Source organism: Orcinus orca, chromosome 14 (genome assembly GCF_937001465.1).
Source record: "Orcinus orca chromosome 14, mOrcOrc1.1, whole genome shotgun sequence".
NCBI classification, from domain to species: Eukaryota; Metazoa; Chordata; class Mammalia; order Artiodactyla; family Delphinidae; genus Orcinus; species Orcinus orca.
In genome coordinates, this window is record NC_064572.1 from 65,469,887 (window position 1) to 65,486,730 (window position 16,844).

Consider the following 16,844-nt stretch of genomic DNA (forward strand, 5'->3'; position numbering starts at 1 on the left):
CAGCTCCACGTGTGAGCTTGAAGCTCAGGGGAGAGGTTGTGGCTGCAGTGGGAGGAGAGCCAAGAAAGGGAAGAGGGCCAGAGAGGCTGAGGGAGGTCGTGGCAGTGGGGGTTTAGATGTTGTGATACGGCATAGCGCCGTGGTTCTCAGACCTTAATCGGCCTATGGATTGCCCAGAAGCTTGAAAAACTGTGGGTTCCTGGGGCCCCTCTCCAGTTAATCCGGTTTAGTAAATCTGGCAGGGAGGGGAGCGTTCCTGGGATCTGCTGCTGCTTTTTTTTTTTTTTTTAATAAATTTATTTATTTTTGGCTTCATTGGGTCTTCGTTGCTGCACGCAGGCTTTCTCTAGTTGCGGCGAGCAGGGGCTACTCTTCGTTGCGGTGCACAGGCTTCTCATTGCGGTGGCTTCTCTTGCTGTGGAGCATGGGTTCTAAGCACGCGGGCTTCAGTAGTTGTGGCACGTGGGCTCAGTAGTTGTAGCTCACAGGCTTTAGAGTGCAAGCTTAGTAGTTGTCGCGCACGGACTTAGTTGCACTGCAGCATGTGGGGTCTCCCTGGACCAGGGATCGAACCTGTGTACCTTGCATTGGCAGGTGGATTCTTTTTTTTTTTTTTTTTTTGCGGTATGCGGGCCTCTCACTGCTGTGGCCTGTCCCATTGTGGAGCACAGGCTCCGGATGCGCAGGCTCAGCGGCCATGGCTCACGGGCCCAGCCGCTCCACGGCATGTGGGATCCTCCCGGACTGGGGCACGAACCCGTGTCCCCTGCATCGGCAGGTGGACTCCCAACCACCGCGCCGGCAGGTGGATTCTTAACCACTGCGCCACTAGGGAAGTCCATGGGATCTGCTTCTTAAAACAAGAAAATCAAGCAATACTAGTGTGAAGGATCCATGGACCATCTGTTGTGAAACACTTGTCTGGGGGTCAGTCAGATGGGTTCAAATCTTGACTATTGGGTCTTGACTTTGGACAAATCTCTTGATCTTCCAAACCTGGATATCTTTGTCAGTTAGTAGGCATACTAGTTCCCACCTCGCAGGGCTATTGTGTGAATTAAATGAAGTCATAGCTGTAGGTCATGTGGCTAAGGACCTGGTGCCTAGTAAGAGCTCAGTAAGGAGTAGGCATTTCTTACTTATTACTAGAAGTTCGAAGATGGTGAGCAATTGGACAGGGCAGGCTGCTGACCACACAGATGGGTCAGTCCCAGGGGAGCACTCCCCTGCCCAGAGTCTGCCTCTTGGTTGAGCTGACCCCAATTTCCATCTCCATTGTGTCTTGCCTGAGTTGATAGGACTGGGGGCTCCTGGCTCATCTCATCAAGTTCACAAAAACTCATGAATCAAATCAGATGTCAGTTTACTACTTCCCAGTGAGAAATGGACAGTCAGATGGACTGGACAGTGTGTCGACTATTGGCACTATTTTCCCCTTGCAGGAAGCTACTCTAGTGCTGGGTGAACCTGGCATCCAACAGAGAGCTGGGGACACAATCTGTGGATTGAATGACCTTGGGCTCTGAACCCTGCCCAGGCCACTTCACCAACAGAGAAATGCCTGCCAGGTGCACCCAACACTTGGCCCAGCTTGGCAGGACATCATCTCCTTGGCTGTGCTCCATGGCCCCCACCGTGGTTTGCCTCGGTGACACCCCCTTTCTCCTGACTCCTCGGCAGCCAACGAATATGTCTTTGCTTTGGGTTTATTAATACCTCCGGTCAAGTCTCCTGTAAGTCCCACCAGGTCTGGGGCTGTTTTGTCTCTTGATGGTAACTTTGCGTGCTCTGATCCATGACCAGTCAATTTCTTAGACTAAAACTCGGGGAAAGCTTATTGCCTAGTGCCATGGGGGCCACCTCATTGTGGCCTCCTCTCCACTTCCTGCCCATACGGCGTTTCAAGAGGGAGGGAGTGGGTTGAGTCAATGATGGCGCCTCTCATACCTCTGGGGGCCGGTTGGGTCTGGTTCCCCTCCATAGAAATTAAGGAACCCCTTAAGGACTTGTCTAGAAGACCCCCAATCCTCCCCCCGAACCTGTGTGTGGTTTTGGACCCCCCTGTCGCGGACATCACACTGCATCGTCCTCATCATTTTTGTCACCGTTTTAAACTCTACCACCATCCCCAACAACAGATGCTTTAAAAACAGTTTATTGCTTAAGTTATAAGAGTAATACCCTTTGGGGCTTCCCTGGTGGCACAGTGGCTAAGAATCTGCCTGCCAGTGCGGGGGACACGGGTTCGAGCCCTGGTCCAGGAAGATCCCACATGCTGCAGAGCAACGGAGCCTACGGGCCATAACTACTGAGCCTGCGCTCTGGAACCCGTGAGCCACAACTACTGAGCCCACGTGCCACATCTTCTGAGGCCCGCACACCTAGAGCCTGTGCTCTGCAACAAGACAAGCCCCGGCAATGAGAAGCCCGTGCACCTCAATGAAGAGTGGCCCCTGCTCGCCACAACTAGAGAAAGCCTGTGTGCAGCAACGAAGAGCCAATGTAGCCAAAAATAAATAAATAAAATTAATTAATTAAAAAAAAAAAGAGTAATACCGTTTGACTAACATGTCCTTGGTTCTCCCACCCCTCAGTCTCTGGCAACCATCATTCTACTCTCTGCTTTTATGAGTTTGATTTTTTTTAGATTTCACATGAGTGAGATCATGCAGGACTTGTCTTTGTCTGGCTTATTTTATTTAGCATAATGTCCTCTAGATTCTTGTATGTTGACCCAAATGGCAGGACAATATTCTTAAAAAAGGAGTATAGTATAATGGAGTAATATTCCATTGTGTATATGTACCACGTTTTCTTTATTGATTCATCTGTAGATGGACAGTTAGGTTGTTTCCATATCTTGGCTATTGTGAATAGTGCTGCAATGAACATGGGAGTGCAGATAACTCTTTGATATAGTGATTTTATTTCCTTTGGATATGGACACAGAAGTGGGATTACTGGATCATATCGTGGTTCTATTTTTAATTTTTCGAGGAACCTCCTTGCTGTTTTCTGTAGAGGTTGTATCAATTTACATTCCCACCAACAGTGTACAAGGGTTCCCTTTTCTCCACATCTTCATCAATATTTGCTGGTTCTTTTCTTTTTTGGGGGGGGCACACTGTGTGACCTGAGGCATCCTAGTTCCCTGACCAGGGAGCAAACCCAGGGCCCCGCAGTGAGAGTGCCAAGTCCTAACCACTGGACCTCCAGGGAATTCCTGCTGTTTCTTGTCTTTTGATGACAGCCATTCTAACAGGTGTGGGGTGATATCTCATGGTTTTGATTTGCATGTCCCTGATGATTAGTGATGTTGAGCACCTTTTTGTGTACCTGCTGGCCATTAGTATGTCTTCTTTGAAAAAGTGTCTATTCAGGTCCTTTGCCCATTTTTAAAAAATCGGGTTGTTTTTTGTTATTGAGTTATTTGAGTTCCTTATATATTTTAGATATTAACCTCTTATCAGATGTGTGGCTTGCAAATAATTTCTCCCATTCTGTAGGTTGTCTCTGCACAACCTGTCTCTTCCTTCCTTTGCTGTGCAGAAGCTTTTTAGTTTGATACAATCCCACTTACTTATTTTTGCTTTTGTTGCCTGTGCTTTTGGATCATACCCCAGAAAACATTGTCAAGACCAATGTCAAGCTTTTCCCCTGTGTTTTCTTACAGGAGCTTTACAGTTTCAGATCTTATGTTTAAGTCTTTAATCCATTTTGAGTTGATTTTTGTATATGGTGTGAGATAGGGGTCCAATTTCATAATTCTGCACATGGATATCCGGTTTTCCCAATACTGTTTATTTAGAGACTGTCCTTTCTCCGTCTTGTGTTCTTGTCACCCTTGTTGAAGATCAGTTGGCCATAAGTGCTTGGATTTATTTGTTGGCTCTCTATTCTGTTCCGTTGGTCTGTATGTCTGTTTTTGTGCCAGTATCATACTGTTTTGATTACTTTAGCTTTGTTATGGTTTGAAATCAGGAAGTGTGATGCCTCTAGCTTTGCTCTTCTTGCTCAAGACTGGTTTAGCTCTTCAGGGTCTTTTGTGGTTCCACATGAATTTTAGGACTGTTTTTCTATTTTTGTGAAAAATTCCATTGGAATTTTTAATTAATTAATTAATTTATATTTATTTATTTTTGGCTGCATTGGGTCTTTGTTGCTGCATGTGGGCTTTCTCTAGTTGCGGCGGTGGGGGGCTACTCTTCGTTGCAGTGTGTGGGCTTCTTATTGTGGTGGCTTCTCTTGTTGCAGAGCACGGGCTCTAGGCGTGCCGGCTTCAGTAGTTGTGGCACGCAGGCTCAGTAGTTGTGGCGCACAGGCTTAGTTGCTCCGCAGCATGTGGGATCTCCCCGGACCAGGGCTCAAACCTGTGTTGCCTGCATTGGCAGGCGTATTCTTAACCACTGCACCACCAGGGAAGTCCCTCCATTGGAATTTTGATAAGGATTGCTTTGGGTGGTATGGACATTTTAACAATATTAATTCTTCCAATTCATGAGCACTAGATATCGTTCCATTTTTTTGTGTCTTATTTAATTTCTTTCATCAATGTTTTACAGTTTTCAGTGTACAGATTTTTCACCTCCTTGGTTAAATATATCCCTGAGTATTTTGTTCTTTGCCATTGTAAATGGGATTACTTTTTTTTTTTTTTTTTTTGTGGCATGCGGGCCTCTCACCGTTGTGGCCTCTCCCGTCGCGGAGGACGCGCAGGTCCAGCGACCATGGCTCACGGGCCCAGCCGCTCCGCGGCATGTGGGATCCTCCCGGATCGGGGCATGAACCCATGTCCCCTGCATCGGCAGGCGGACTCTCAACCACTGCGCCACCAGGGAAGCCCGGGATTACTTTCTTAATTTCTTTTTCAAATAGTATCTCGCAGTTGTCTTGCCTATATATAATTTTAAAGCATTTTTTGTGTGTGCGGGGTCCAGCATTTAGAGAACCCTTTCAAAGCATTCAACTTATTTGTTTTTTGTTTATATTTTTAAAATAATTGTAGTAAAATACACATAACATAAAATTTGCCATCATAACCATTTTTAAGTGTATGGTTTAGTGGCATTAAGTACATTCACATTGTTTTGCAACTATTACCACCAGTCATCTCCAGAACTTTTTCATCTTCCCCAACTGAAACTCTATACTCATTAAACGATAATTCCTCATTCCCTCTTGCCCCCAGGCCCTGGCAATCACCATTTTACTTTCTGTCTCTATGGATTTGACTACTCCAGGTGCCTCATATAATTGGAATCATACAGTATTTGTCCTTTGGTGACTGGTTCATTTCACTTAGCATAATGTTTGCAAAGTTCATCCATGTTGCAGCATATGTCAGAATTTTCTTCCTTTTGAAAGCTGAATAATATTTCAATTATTATTTTGTTCATTCATTCATCTGTTGCTTTGTTTCTATCTTTTAGCTATTGTGAAAAATGCTGCTGTGAATACAGGTGTACAAGTATCCATTTGAGACCTCACTTTTAATTCTTTTGCGTATGAACCCAGAAGTGGAATTGTTGGATCATATGGTAATTCTGTTTTTCATATTTTGAGGAACTGATTCAACTTATTTTTAACAGAAACAACAGTTTTATTTCCCCACCCCTCCTCTCACTTCCATATTTAATGGATTGTAAAAAGCAGCTTTATCGAAACATAATTGACATACAATATGCATACTGCACATGTTTATAATGTACAATTTGATGTGTTTTGACATACATATATATTCATTAGCACCATCAAGTTAATGAACATCTCCATCACCCTCATAAGTTTCCCGTGCCTTTAGTAATCCCTCTCTTTTACTCCTCCCTGCCCCTTGCCCCCATACTCAAGTAGCCACCGATCTGCTTTCTGTCATTAAAGATTAGTTTGCGTTTTTTGAGAGCTCAGTGTAAATGGAAGGATATAGAATGTACCTACTTTTCCTCTGGCTTCTTCCACTCAGTATACTTATTTTGAGATTCATCCATGTTGTGATGTGTGTTCATAGTTCATTCTTTTTTATAGCTTAGTGGTATTCCACGGTATGGGTGTACAATCTGTGTATCTGTATACCCATTGAGGGGCATTTGGCCTCTTTTCAATTTTACGCCATTACAAATAATGTTGCTAAGAACATTTGTGTACAGATCTATGTATGGACATATATTTCCTGATCTTTTGGGTAAACACCTAGAAGTGGAGTGGATTGATCATATGGTACGTGTATGTTTAACTTAAAAGAAACTGTCAAACCGTTCTCTAAAATGGTTGTACCATTTATATTTTCACCAGCAGATTTTGAGAGTTCTAGTTTCTCACCAGCACTTGGTATGCTCAGTCATTTTAGTTTGGGCCATTCTAATAGGTGTGTAGTGGTACCTCACCAGGGTTTTGATTTGCATTTCCCTAGTAACTGATGATATTGAACATTTTTTTTCCCATATGCTTATTTACCGTCTGTATATCTACTTTGGTGAAGTGTCTTTTGAAATTTTTGTCCACTATTTTTTCCAGCTTTTGAAATATAATTGACACATAATATTGTGTAGGTTTAAGGTATTCAACGTGTTGATTTGATACATTTATATACTGAAAGTTGATTGCCTCCATAGCAGTAGCTGTGACCTCCATCCCAACATATAGTTACCATTTTTTTTTTTTTTTTTTGGTACGCGGGCCTCTCACTGTTGTGGCCTCTCCCGTTGCGGAGCACAGGCTCCGGACGCGCAGGCCCAGCGGCCATGGCCCACGGGCCCAGCCGCTCCGCGGCACGTGGGATCTTCCCGGACCGGGGCACGAACCCGTGTCCCCTGCATCGGCAGGCGGACTCTCAACCACTGCGCCACCAGGGAAGCCCTATAGTTACCATTTTGTTTTTGTGGTGGTCACACAGGTGCCATTTCTTTTCTGTGGTGAGAACATTTAAGATCTACCCTCTTAGCAACATTCAAGTATATCATGCAGAAGTGGTATTTTTAGCTATAATCACCATCCTGTTCATTAGATCTCCAAGCTCGCTAATCTCATAACGGAAGTTTGTACCCTGTGACCGACATCTCCCCATCCCCCCACCTCAACCCCTGGTAACCAGCACTCTGTTCTCTGTTTCTCTGAGTCTGATTGGCTTAGGCCCCACATTTAAGTGGGCTCATACAGTATATGTCTTTCTCTCTCTGACTTCTTTCACTTGGGATGATGCCTTCAAGTTTCATCCAACTTGCCACAAACAGCAAGATTTCCTTCTTTCTCATTGGCCTGTTATTTTTTATTGGGTTGTCTTCTTACTTTCGAGGTTTGAGAGTTCTTTATATATTCTAGATTCCACATTAGATATGTACTTTGTAGTAATTTTTTCCCCGTGGCTTTCCTTTTCATTCATTCTTTTCATTCTCTTAAATGAGACTTTTGATACATTTTATGTAATATTTCAATAAATTACATAGTTTTCTGGCATGTCAACCCGTCATAAGCAAGTTCATAAACAACTTCTTGTATTGAGCATACAGTTCAGCTGGAGGGAGCAGCAGGCGCACAGCGACACCAGGGAAGACCTCACCAGTTTTGAAGTCTGTGTGCCGTGGCATCCATCAGTCATGTGTTCCAGAGGGGGTGGAGCTCACCATTACAGCTGAGGTCCCAGTTTTTATTTGTGGTGGCAATGTGTCCAGTGAAAAGACTAGATGTTCCTCCTTCCCTTACAGCTTGGTTTAGCCATGTGACTACATTCTGGTTAATGAAATGTAAATTAGAATTGTTGGGTGGACTTTGAGTAAGGCTCCTTTAAAGAGGGGCAGATAGCTGATGTAGGTCCTTTGATTTTGGTTTTCTGTGTTCCTCCTGCTTCCTACTTGGAATATAGACAAGGTGGCTGGAGCTTCAGCAGCTGACTTGGATCATGAGGCAACCTTGAAGTGTCATGTGGAATGGTGGGGTAGAAAGATAGAAGAAGCGTGGTCCCTGATGACTGCAGAGCTGCCACACTAGCCTTGGGCTGCATGCGTGCAGACTTCTGTGTGAGAGGAAACACCTTATGTGTTTAAAAGTCTATGTTATCTCCGTTTTTCGTCACTAGCAAATCCAGTTTCTAAAGGAATTTGGTTAATATGACAAGGGGTCAAGGGGAAGTCAGTTCTACTTGCATATATATTTATATCACCGAGATCATATTGTTAGAATACTTTTTATTCCTGCTTTTCATACATTATCATTACTACTGTTTTCTTCATCATCACAACCATCTTCAGCTTTATCATCCTCCTCTTCATATTGTTATCATTTTGAATAATAGTCATTTTCGTTATTGTAACAGTCTTTGAGAGGATTTGCTTCTTGTTGATGGAGGACTGTTTGTGTATAAAATGTATTTCTCTTGTTAAATAACCCGTGGGTGGGGGGGCGGTAAAGAAATGGGAGGGAGTCTGAGGGAGACTTTGCCATTGAGAACATCTGTGGAAATGGGTAGAATTGGTACTCAGATCTTGGGCAGCTTCGGTGTTCATTGGGAATGGGCTGTGTCAATCATTTCTGCCCTGCAAATAGCCAGCATTGCTCCCACATGGGGAAGCCCTCCAGGTGCGTAAATGAAAGAACAGGGTTGGCTGGCGGGGCAGGTCTGAGTCAGCAGTTGCCTATAAAGAAAGGCAGAGGAGATTAAACTTGATGGTGTAAGAAATGAGAAATGATTGAAGGTTTTCTTTTTTCCTGGCTGTGCTGCGTGGCTTGCGGGATCTCAGTTCCCTGACCAGGGATTGAACCTGGACCATGGCAGTGAAAGTGCAGAATCCTAACCACTAGACTCCCACCAGGGAACTCCCAAATGATTGAAGTTTTTTGAGTAGGGGAGTAGCATGGTTTGTGTAGGAAGGATTGGGGATGGGCTGGAGGGGACTCAAAGGTGGGTTGGCCACTTAGGAAGCTCTCACGGTGGTCCAGGTATGAAGTGGTGAAGGTCCATTGTTACGCGGGTCAGGTATTATTAAGTGGACATCAAGAGAGGAGTAAACATGCAAAAGTAATTTTTAAAATAGAGGAAATGCCTGTGTGAGGAAAAATAGGGAGGAAATGAGGAGAGGCTGGATGAGCCATTAGACCTCAGTGCAAGTAAGCCTGCGTGAAGGAGAGAGGTAATGAAGAAAGTGTGGTGGAAGCTTTTTAGGTGACAGTGCAAGTCTAAGGAAAGTTCTTTAAGGCCCCTGGGGAGTCCTCAAGCCCGAGCCATAGTCACTGGTCAGAGGAATCCCATGTTCCCCAGGAATGGGCCTGCCTTACTTTCCCTGCCCCACTCAGTCACTGGCTGGGAGCTGCTGTGGGAAGCAAGGCCTTGGAGCAAACTCTGGGATGGATTTCAGAGCTCCAGAGCTGGGGCCCTCAGTCAGTTATGCTTCCTGTGGTGGATGGTCTGAGAGGGAATGACGGCGATGGGGGATACGGGGAAGATGACTGCTGCTGTCTCGGGGCCATGGTTGCATGTAACAACTGTGGACCTGGAGTGGCTTAAGCAATGAAGAGCTGTACTATCTCAGATCACAGGAGGCCCAGAGGTGGGTGGGTGTCAGGGTTGGTGGAGTCTGGGCTCTAAGATGAGGTCACGGATGATGGACTTTCCATCTCTCTGCTCTGCCGTCCATGGGTTGGCATCCTTTTGGGCTGGTAGCAGCATGGCTGTAGCAGTCCCAGGAATCACAACCAGTCACAATAGTTAAAGGAGAAAGAACGACCCCTCTTGTGTTTCTTTCTGAGGAGCAAGCAAACCTTTCTCAGAGGGGTTTTGCTAATTTCCCAGTATGCTTCATTGGCCAGAAGTGGGTCACATGGCCATACTTGACCCAATCACTGGCAAGGGGAATGGAACCATTATGATTCGTTTATACCAGCGGATTTCAGCTCTGGCTTCACATTAGAACCACGTGGAGAGCTTTTAGAATCACGCATGCCTGGGTCCCACCCTCAGAGTTTCTGTGTTGATTGGTCTGGCATCAGGAGTTGGGCATCAGTAGTTTTATAACCTCCTTAGGTGATGCTAATGTGTAGCCAGGGTGGAGAACCTCTGTCATCTTGGAGTAGAATAGATGCTGGGGAGTCAGCCACAATGTCCATTCCCGTCACTTAGTAGTTTTGCGTGGCTTGGGCAAGTCAACCTCTCTGAACCTTAGTTTCCTCGTCTGTAAAGTGGGGGCTGGCAAGAACTGCCTCCTGAAGTTACTGAGAAGACTGAATGAGCTCATGGATGCTCGTAACTGCAAACTGTAAGTCACTGACACCTGAGGGATGTTTGCTCATCGCCTTCCTTCAATTTGAAAGGAAAATTAAGCTCCTCTGCTGCCAGGAGCAGCCAGGGTAAGATTGCTCCGGAGCACAGCTTCCTGCCATTAAAGTAGAAAACAAAAGAGAAGGGAAAACGACAGACTGGGGAGCCACGGGCAATTGCAGCGGGCTCTTTTCCTTCTTGGATGGCGTGGGTTTTGAATGCGCTGCTATAAATGGTTTATGCCAACGAGCTGGAGGGGCTCATCGCCATGCTGCCTTGATCCGGGAGAGGCTGGAAGGAGTCAGGTGCGTGGTTTTCAGCGTCTTCTCTGTGCAGTCCTGCAGTGGGCGGTTAGGGGCTGGTGGATGCTCTCCCGCTGCCTCCAGGGAAGATGGTCAGATAAGGCTTTGGTTCCTCGGTGTTCCAGGACACACCTGGCTGCTTGGCTTCTTGGCTGTTCCTACCAAAGTGAACACTGGCTCGTGCTGCCAGTAGAGCTCAGGGAACAAAGAGGGCCCCCCCGGGGGCTGTGAGGTCATGGGGCAGGCAGCTGGTTGCCTTCTGGTACCACTGGGTCCACCTAGGGCATTGTGGCTGGGAGGGTGGCCTCAGGCCTGGAGCCTGGAGAAGGGTCAGATGGGGCCAAGTAGAACCACTCACCATTAGCCCTGGCCTCTCTTCCTTCCCTGTTCCAATTCCTCTCCTTTTCTTGCTTCCTTCCTAAAATATAGTTTGAGCATACCCAGCGCCCACCGTGTTAGGTGCTGGGGATCCAGAGCTAAAAAGACACCTGTCTGCTCTCAGGTTGCTCCCAGTATGGGAAGGGGACCCTCGGCATCACTGCAGGGCCCAGGCTGCACAAACGCAAGGGTATGCCTTGGAGGTGGAAGGCCTAGTCTGCCCCGGGGCGTCGGGATGACCTCAGAGAAAGGAGCCCTCCCAGCTGAGACATGAAGGCAGGGTAAGAGTTTTTTTTTTTTTTTTTTTTTTTTAGTACGCGGGCCTCTCACTGTTGTGGCCTCTCCCGTTGCTGAGCACAGGCTCCGGACGCGCAGGCTCAGCGTCCATGGCTCACGGGCCCAGCCGCTCCGCGGCATGTGGGATCTTCCCAGACCGGGGCACGAACCCGCGTCCGCTGCATCGGCAGGCGGACTCTCAACCACTGCGCCACCGGGGAAGCCCAGGGTAGGAGTTTTTGAGTGACCGGAGTGGTGTGGGGCATTCCAGCTAGAGGAACTATGTTTGAAGAGCCATGGACCTGTGTGATGCAGCTATGTTCTGGGACACACATGGTTCGAGTGCACAGCGTGTGGGTGCTCAGGGCTGGGGGACGTCACAGCCTGAGGTGAGGCCAGGTGCATGGGCTGGGGTCGGTTCACAGAGGACCTTGAATGCTCCCCAAAGGAGGGTTGAACTTATCCACTGTGGGCTCTGAGCTGGGCAGTGACCCAGCCGATCACTCAGGCAGAAAGGTCATCCTGGCAGCCCTGAGGAGGGGAAAGGCTATGGGAACAATTGTCCAGATGAGGATGATGCTGGTGGCCTGAGCTGTGGGAATAGCCATGGCATGGATTATAGAAGGACACCGTGACTTCCCAGATGGGGGATTTGAGGCTGACACCAGACTTGTGGCCTGGCTAGTAGAACTCAAGGGGTAAACCAGGCCACGGAACCTTGGGGAGGTACCTGTGTTGGGTTGGGTCAAGAAGGGGACTGAGAAGCAGTAAGTTAGAGCATGCTGACCCATCCTTGGTTTTCCACCAGACCCTGGTGGAAAGGAGGGGTGAGGGGTGAGGGGGGCAATTCTTGATTGCCTTTCCCCACATGATTCCCCTCCCACCTCCCTGCTTCAGGGAACTCCTGGTTTAGAGTTAAAGATACATAAGTCTAATGCACCCATTTTACAGATGTGAAAACTGTGGCCCATAGAGGAGATTGGTTTTTTCCAGGTCACACAGCAACTATGGAGGTGGTGTTATGACTAGTAAAAACAGACCTCCAAACAAAGGCTAATGCAGCCCACCTCCCTTAATTGGTGCTGAGAACACCTGTTCTCTGGGCAGAATTGGGTTCAGCTAAGCAGGGTTGAGGCTGTGATGGGTGGGGCATTGTTTTAGAGAGGGAAGGGGGCTTTCTGGGGAGATATCCTTGCTCCTTTTCGCCTAGTAGTGGGACCCAACTCAGGAGCAGCATTAACCCACCTCCTGGAGCCCTCACCCCCAGCAGGAGGAACCTGTGCAGGTATTAAAAGAGGCTGCCCTCCCTGAGTCTCCCCAAACCCACGCAGGCTTCTGCAGACCTTCCTAAGCCTTGGTCAAGTTTCAGCATGGGCCACAGGAGTCCTGGAACCCAGGAGTCCTGGCTCTCGGGGAGAGTTTTGTCCTCTAAACTTTGATGCTGGAGAGTCCAGCCTGTACATTGCTGGGGTCGCTGGTGGATTGTCTGACCTGGGGCTCCAGCAGCTGGAAGGAGGGAGGGAGGGTATGGCGTCTTGGAGGACGAGCCTGAATATGTTCCTGGAGAGAGAGGAAAGGAAGGTGGAGCAACGGATGAAGGTACAAATTGGGAGATGGGGCAGCTGCAGGAAACAGCTGCAGGGAGGAAAATGGGTTTTCTGTCATTGCATGTACCCTGCGGTGGCCACCCTTTCTGGGCAGTCCTTTAGGCAGGAAGACCACAGTCCCGACAGTCGCCTTCCATCATCCACACCTGAGCTCTGGTTCCAGAGGCAGGAGCGGCCAGCACTGAGCCAGCCGCGTGCTCGTGGTCTCCCCAGGCCTTTATGGACAAGAGCCCCTGTTTGTGGGGCTGACCGATGATGTGATGTGAGAGTGTCTGGGTTTGGAGTGAGGGTGTAGGGCTGGAGGTGTAGTGGCAGGAAATTGAGTCCCTTTGTGGGCTCAGTGGGCATGAAAGCCACAGGCCTCTCTTGACAGGCCTTGAATAGACCCAAGTACTCACAGGTGCATCTGTGCCTGGGCGTCCTGCCCTCGGCTCTGCAGCCAGCATGGTCCCTGAGTGGTGGGCGCAGAGCTGACCACAGGTCAGCCACTCACTTTGGCTCTGTGTGAACAGAAGCCCCTGTTTCAGAGCCAATTTGAGCCCCCTGTTCCCAAAAGGACCTGCCACCCCCTTTCTCTTTTGAGAGCCTTTTCAGGTTTGTGTCTCAGGCCTGTGAGGGCAGGTGCCCCTCTGCATTAATCCCCACTTCCCCTTTGCACATAGGTGTGGTGTAAAGATCTGGTCCCCAGAACTCAGAGCCCCTGTTCACCCCCCAGCATGGGAGTGGGCCCAGAGCTCTGCTGGGGCGGGGTCTGCGGGTGGTGCAGAGACCCAGGCAGGGCGGGACAATGACGGTGGGTACAACACAGCCGAAGTGCAGAGCCAGCTAACATCGGGATCGGCAAGTTTTACATTTGCACCTGCGGCAACCCTGGGCCCCTCTGACTGATGCTGTGTTTATTTAATTGAAAGTGGCTTTCCTCAGGGCAGCACTGTGTAGTAGACAAAGCCCAGGACCCTGGACTCCCGAGTCTGAGGTCTGGGTTCCGGACCCGCTCTGCCACTATATAGCTTTTGCAATTCATTTCTATCTCCCTGAGCTTGTTTCTCTCATCCGTTGAAAGGGATGAGCACCTGCCCTGTGGTATACCTAACAGGGGCTTCTGCAAATCTAATAAGATTTTTGTGAAAGTGTTCTGTAGCTTTTAAAGCTGGGTTGTTATTCCAAGAGGCCACACAGCAGAGAGGCCAGCGCTTATGCCCTGATATCTGGTAGATGGTGTGTCCAAATCCTAGCTTAGCTGCGTGTGACCTGGATGCAGTCTTCCACTTCCCGAGCCTCCTTTTCCTCATCTAGGTGCTGAGTTCCCAGCGCTACCCTTTCTTTCTGTGGACCCGGAGCAGGTGTTTCAAGGTGCTGGCAGCACATATAATTATCTGGCTACTTATTTGTTTTAGTTTCTGCCTGATTTTTGCAGGAGGAGGAGGAGGTGCTGGGACTCCCACTGATGGGTAATGGGGAACCAGGTGAGAGGCCACGGTGAGGAGGGTGGGGCAGCCAGGCCCAGTGGGACTAAGGACTTCTGAGAGAGGCAGAAGCCCTCAGGCGGCTGGCAGAGCAGCTCTGGGCAGAGGCCTCTTCCTTGGACTGGGGATTCCGGGACTTGAGGGCCCACCTGCCCTCCGACAGCCCCTGGGACTCACAGCTCAGCCTCTCTGCTCTGCTGAGACTTCCTGAGTACCAGCCCCTCCCCTGCACCCTGATCTGGCCTGGGCCCTGTATGGTCACTGGTCCTCACCAAGGCTGTACCCGTGGTCATTCGCTTGGCCAGTATCCACCGCCTGCCCTCCTGGGAGGGGCACCATGCACTGCCTGAGTGCAGGCTCTGGAGGCCAACTGACCTGAGGTCAGATCCCAGCTCTCCCCTTTCCATGTCCTAGTTCCTTATCCATAAGGTGGGGCAATGATAGTGCCTTGGTATCGACTTCAGGTCTGTGAGTGTCTCATCAGTAGCGCTCCCACGGCCATGGTACTTCCTGTGCATCCACCCTGTTCTGAGCACACCACACATGGGAACTCGGTTCATACCCCAGTAGCCCTATGAGGTAGGCACTATTATTGTCAACCCAGTTTTCAATTGAGAAAACAGGCACCAAATAGGTGTTACATCTGGGATTTGAACCCGGGTCGTCTGACTCCACAGCCCGCTCTTCACCATCACCTGTGAAGCACCTGGTGTAGACACACGTGAGTGGTGGCAATGAATAGTATTTGGTGTTGTCAGATCCTAGGGGTCTGGCTGCCAGTGGCCTTTCTGGCAGCGCCCCAGAGCCTGGCCCCTGTGGGGTCCTGCACCATCACTCTGTCATGCCCACCAGTGCCTGATGGCTAAGCCCGAGTGCTGGAGGGAGAGGCCCTGGCAGTGGGCAGGAGGCAGGGTCAAGGCACCGGAGTAGACCTGGGGGCCACGTCGGCGGGTCCTAGACTCTGCCATCCCTCAGTAGACCGGATCTGGGAGGGGAAGGAAGCAGGAGAGAGCCTGAGGAAGTGGATTCTCAGAGGCAGGAGGGTGGGCCGAAGGAGGCCCGGGGGAGGGAAGCCTCCCCGCCTTGGGGTGGCTCCAGCTGTCCGGGTGCTGAGACCAGACAGGGCAGCCCGGAGACCTGGCTGAACCATGAGCCCTGGAGGTGTGTGTTGGAGTGTGTGTGGCAGGCGGAGGGGGTGGGGATGGTGGTCTCTGACTGTGGAGGAGGGATTTAACCTCCTGCTATTAGCTGCCAGCTTCCCTCATAATCCAGCAGGCGCGGCAGGATCTGTCGAGTGTGTTTACGCGTCTCCGGCGGACGAGGCTCTTGTCTTGCGCCGGCGCATGTGTCCCGTCTCCTGCGTCACCTTGGGTCTCCCCATCTCTCTGCCTCACCTCCCCCTTTAATGTGTCATTGTCTGCCCTTCCCCACCTTCCTCAGTAAGGTTATAATTTAGGGAGCAAACCTTATGAGTTCAGACCCTGGTAATTTATCACTTGTGATCACTGGGATGGCTTCAAATTTGAAATTTATTCCACCCGAACAAAAATAGAGCGCTAACTGGGTGACAAAGAACGATGTTTATTCTGCTTACTTAGAAGAACCCACTCTTACCTAGCACTCTGATGACATTTGCGTGAAAGGCATGCGTGCAGTAACATGCAAAGCTTAGAACTGGGGCAAGGAGAGTAGGGCTAGTAAATGGTACATGATGGTGATGATGAAGGTCATTACCTATGCAGGCAGGTCCTCCCTTTCTTCTCCTTGGTGTAGCATATGTACTCGGTGCTGTATTCACATTCTGTATCCTAGGTCACTCCTCTCTGAGGTTGGGGTGAAGATCTTAGCTCCTCCAGGTTCTACTTGGATTCCTGAGTTCTCTGGGTCCCTGAACAGCACATCAACAGCCATAGTTACTATTATTTGTTGAGCCAAGCAACAAGCCTCAGAAAAGCTCTGTAGCTTGCCCAGTCACATGGCAGTGGAGCTTGCCTGACTGACCTCCAGACCAGAGCTCCCAGCCTCCACACGGGTGGCATATCACCTACCCTATCTGGCCAGGGACATAGATCTTATCACAGGCAAATGTTTGTTTCCACCTGGGGTTTCTGTGGGTGTGGGCTCCATCTGGCACACCCTGTCCTGGGAATCGAAACCTTGTTCTTCCTTGTTCTGTCCTTTCTGCCTGGCATGGACGGTGACCCCTCTGTCTCGTCCAGGCTGGCCTGAGACCTGGGCCCCAAGCCCTGGGGAGGGGGAGGAGCCTCGGAGGATCTGAGACAGGGCTGCTTGGCGCTGGGCCTGGGGCCTGGGAGGGGCGCCCAACTCCAGGCTGTTTGCTCATATTCCCTTTCAGTCCCCAGCCCCCGCCTCTGCACCTGTTGTGTTCCCATCATCCTGGGCAGCTGGCAGCTGTCACTGCTGGGGCACCTGACCCAGCCCCCGAGGATGCCCCGTGAGCACCCTGGCTCCGGTTTCCCTGCAGCCACAGCTCCCGCTCTGCTCTCTGTTCCCCTGCAGCTTTGTCCTCATCTCCATGCGCGCTCGCGCTCTCCCGGGCTCTAGGCAGCGG

At 49.5% G+C, this 16,844-nt stretch overlaps 1 protein-coding gene across 2 annotated transcripts in view; it reads left to right on the forward strand.

Annotated features, from left to right (window-relative positions):
- NEURL1 (neuralized E3 ubiquitin protein ligase 1) overlaps positions 1–16,844 on the forward strand; it is an 83,682-nt gene that overhangs the window by 23,637 nt on the left and 43,201 nt on the right. The window contains exon 2 of one of the 2 annotated variants that reach the window (XM_049696825.1): positions 11,048–11,204. The exons of the other annotated variant lie outside the window; for it this stretch is intronic. The gene's annotated coding sequence lies outside the window, so the exon portion shown is untranslated. The remainder of the gene's footprint in view (positions 1–11,047; positions 11,205–16,844) is intronic. 2 annotated transcript variants of the gene reach the window in all.